This window comes from Gavialis gangeticus, unplaced genomic scaffold (genome assembly GCF_001723915.1).
Source record: "Gavialis gangeticus isolate Ggan-Ray unplaced genomic scaffold, GavGan_comp1, whole genome shotgun sequence".
NCBI lineage: Eukaryota > Metazoa > Chordata > Crocodylia > Gavialidae > Gavialis > Gavialis gangeticus.
Window position 1 is genome coordinate 30,070,261 of NW_017728993.1, and position 4,529 is coordinate 30,074,789.

A 4,529-nucleotide genomic window follows, 5' to 3' on the forward strand; every position below is an offset into this window, starting at 1 on the left:
CCATATTGCCAGCTAATATTGCCATTTAAAATTCAGTTTTGAGCTTAATTTTGGTTTTATCTCATCCTAGAAGTGCAACTTCTAGACACATACTCAGAAAATCTGCTCATAGTCACTTTTTACCCATCTGTTTTGTTTTGACTTTGACCCTTTTTGTTTTTAGAACCTAAGCAACAAATCATGCCATCCCTTTTGTAAATGCACAATAGATATTAAATCCATAAAGAAACTGTTTAGTACATCATTGGTTTTCATGAAAAGCTTCATTAGTTTCTAATACATTAGCCTATTACATACAGAATTCTTTCGTAAAAGAATGTAAAGCCTCATTTTCTTGATTTGAGGTTTTTAATTTTCATACACAGGTATGAGTGACTATAAAACTTTTTTTAAGCAATATATTTAAAGGATTAGAAAAATGTTTGGATAAAAAGAAAATAAGGTGTTTTTAATGGCAATATTTATTTTGGCTCAAGGATTTGCTATTTTCAGCTCTCCCTACTTTTTTCCTACTGAAAAGCTTATGTTAATTCCAAAACTGCACTTTATTCTGTGGGACAGGATATCAGCATAGAGTGTTCCCATATCTCCAGTGAAAAAGTATGTGACTTATGTACTAGAAAATACTTTGGAAATGGTAAAGCTGATTTAGGTAAGGGCAATATAATTATATCTCCTGTTGTGGTTCAGGCGTAGAATCCTTGTCTGCCACGTGGGAGACCCAGGATTGATTCCCAGAAGCACATATCACTACAACCACTGAGGTACCAAACATTTGGACTGGGTCTGGCCTTTGGATACTGTCTCAATGGTCTAAAGGGAAGATTGAAGGTCTGGGCAGCCTCCAGTCTTCCATACTCCTGCCTGGCATATGGGTTGAAGGTCCTGGTGATCTCTCACACATACACCATGATTCAGAAGGAATGACAGTTGCCTGCTAATTCTATTTAAATGCATCTATATTAAGGATTTTATCTGGTTTAACTAAACTGATTTTGTTTTGGGTTAGTTAAAGCAGTACAACTTGACAAAAGCCGGCCCTTACAGTCACAAGACTCATTATACCATTGCCTAGTGTTTGCATCCCACCCCAAGTAAACAAGATGAGTTCATTTTAATCAAAGTACAAGACTGAAACTCATTTGTGATTCTGGCAGTTGGTCTGATTCTCAGCACAGTTCCACAGTACTCAGAGCAGGAATAGTGGCAGCTACGCTTGTCGGGAGACCTAGTGTGAGAACTGTTGAAGATGTCCTTGTCCCTTTATGCTAGAGCCTCTCATTAGAAATTGTTGGAGAATCCCATCTCTCATTAAAGTCAAGAAACACAAGTGCAGGCCCATAAATGAACATTGGAACTGTGCATTTGAAATACGATTTAGACACTAATACTCGTTAGAAGTGTTGTCTTGCAGCAAAATGTTGTTAGAAAATGTAGCAGACACATATGAAACAATTTTCATTAGCAAATGTCTGGACATTGATTCATCTGTAATTGTCCATAAATAATATGTTTCTGAAATATATTCTGCTCAACTTTAATTAAAATAATAGAGCTGAGGGAGGTTTTCCTACTGAGCCTTTTCCTTATGGTAAGTTAGGATTGATGCCTTTTTACAAACATGACCACTCACTAATAAAATACTTCCATTAAAAACGTTTCTGAAGCTGAGTGATTTCCATCTACTTTGTGGGACTTTTTTACCATTGTATTCAGCATTTTAGATTAATACTTTTAAAATGAAGTATATATTTCATAAAAATATTGTGGCGAAGTGGGGCTCCCCGCTTAGCCACAGTGCTAGGTTCCCCACTTGCCTTTGGGCACACCTTCCACCTGACTTTCCTGTTATGCCTTGTCCTTAATTAATGAGGATGTCAATTAAGTGGGAGGCTGCCCATTTTATGCCCTGATGCCAGGGGGCACTATCTGCGGCTCTGTGCCTTCCCTACACCGCAGCCCATGCCTTGCAGATGGCATCCGGCTGTTACAGTGCTCCCAGCCTACCGCCACAGCAAGCTTAGGCTGCGCTGTCAGGCCTCAGTCACACACACATTCATAACACCCGCCTCTCACTCAGGCCTCACACACCCCACCCTCTCTCACAGGGTCTCTTTCGTCCGTCGACAACTTATTCTGCCTTTCTCCCCTTAGCCCATAGGCTTAGCTAGTCCATCCCTTGGGTGGCAGACGTACCGTCTTTTGGGCCTGTCCCGCGACCCTCAACAGGGTAGTGGTCAGTCAATTCCCTGACTGGGCCTAAGCTTACTCTGGCCCCTACTGGGGGCAACTCTCTCTCTCTCTCTATAAACATACTGGGCTCTTGGCCTTCTGGTTTTCCTTCCTCCCACAACTGGGGCAGTTCATCTCCATCCCTTTTTGGGCCACCCCTCACCAGGGTGTTCTTATCCCCTCACTCAGGGCTTACACTGCCCCCTTCACTCAGGGCTACTCATTGTTACCCCCTCACTTGGGGCTCCACACCGCCCCCTCACTTGGGGCCACAGGACTTTGCTCCCCGGTGGGCTCAGGTGGCTGTAGCTGTGCCTGGCCCCAATTTTCTCTCTCAGGGTCTTGCACCCCCACAGAGCTCAGGTGGCCATAGCTGTGCCTGGCCCTCACTCTCCCTCCTCGGGGTCTTTTGGGGTCTTGAACCCCACAGGGCTCAGGTGGCCATAGCCATGCCTGGCCCCAACTCTCCCTCCTCGGGGTTTCGCACCCCACAGGGCTCAGGTAGCTGTAGCCATGCATGGCCCCATTCTCCTTCCTTGGGGTCTTGCACCCCACAGGTCTCATGCCTGGCCACCAGTTGCCTCCGTTGTCACTTAACTCACCTAAAGGTGAGGGCTAGGGTTAAGGTGCCCCTACCCGCCTTTCACCGAGGTGATACCTGGCCTGGCATTTCCTGGGGGCTCCCGCACCACTGAGAGCACCACCAGGCCACCCACTTCCGGCCAGGACCAGGAGCCTCCAATTCATCCCCTACAGATCCTCCCTTACCTCCAGGATGATATAAAGCCTCACAGCCTTCCCAGCCAGCAGGGAACTGAGCTGTTTATATGGGTGGCCAGAGGTCTAAAATGGCTGCCGCAACCAGGCACCTGCTGGCTGCTTGGCCTAGGTCTTAAGGTGGCAGGCACAAACAGTGCCCTGCCACACATGTTTCCCCTTTAAATGGTACCAGGGAAAGGTTTACCCTGCTGCTTCTCCACAACAGGCTCCCCTTGGAGCCTGTGAGAGCCCTCAAGTGGCGAGCACCCACAGAGGTGCTCTGCCACACACCTCCCCTCTTAAAATGAGATCTGGGGGGCTTCACTTGGCTGCCTTCCCTGCTGGGCTCTGTCCCAGCCTACTGCAGCCCCTGCCAAGTGGCGAGCACCCCAAAGGTGCTCTGCCACAAATATAAATATTTTAAATACATTTTTGAGATAACAAAAATTCTAGGCATGAGCTAGACCAGTAGTTCTCAAACTGTTTTGGGTTGTATATCCCTTCTTTAGTTTGTTAGTACCCCTAGGATGTTGTACTACTATGGATTATTAAAATGCCCCAACACTTCGTGATTACAACCATACTAACTTTTTCAACAAACCAAGGATATTATGTCAGCAGTTTGGGCAGAACAGCATAGGAAGCAGAGATTCAGTGGTCCAGTGATATTCAATGGTATTCTTTTTAAGGGTAATGACTGCTGAATCCTTCATTAGAATAGCAGTTGTCACCCTGTGTAAAGGCACATGTCACTGATTATCATATTTACTTAAATATAAGACAAGTCCCCTACAATGATCAGTGGGGAAAAAAGTCCCTAATCTTACAACATCTTATTTGGGGTGCAAGTACTAAGGAACACCAAAGAAACTTCACTAAATACATTGTCTATCTTTGAACTGCTGCTAAAGCAACATGTGCTCAGCAATGGAACTAAACTATGAAGCTGACTAAATACAGCCAACACTCAGCATGACTACTTGACCCATGTTGGGCAAGCATACCAGTGGGAACCTACTGCAAGCATAAATTAGTTCAAACCATTTGAATAAGACAGGTAGTGCCCATAAAGTGCAGCCCCCCTGCCCCAGCACCTACTCTATTCCAAGTCATGGTGAGCCAATACATCAAATACAGTTTTACTTCCTCTTCCCATAGCTCCCATAGCTGAGATGCACCTTTCTTTCCCATTTCCAATGATTCCTGTTTCTTCACCAGCCTTAAATGTCTGGCAAACATCACCAAATGGGACCCCAAACAGTTCACCCAGAATCCCTCTGTTGCCCCTTCTGTCTCAGCCTGTCACACATGATTAGTGTGGTTTTGCCCTCCATGAGGTGAAGCCAGACCAGGTTGCCCTGTGCTTCATCTGCATATAAATTTTTGGAGGTTCCCAGGACTAATGACAAGAACACCTAGTTCCAGCCATGAATGGGGGGCTAATTAGTACATGGATCCTTTGTGGGGGGTATCTCGAGTACACACACATACTGAGCACTGCTGAGGTGAGGTCACCATGGCTTGAAATGCTGTTGACT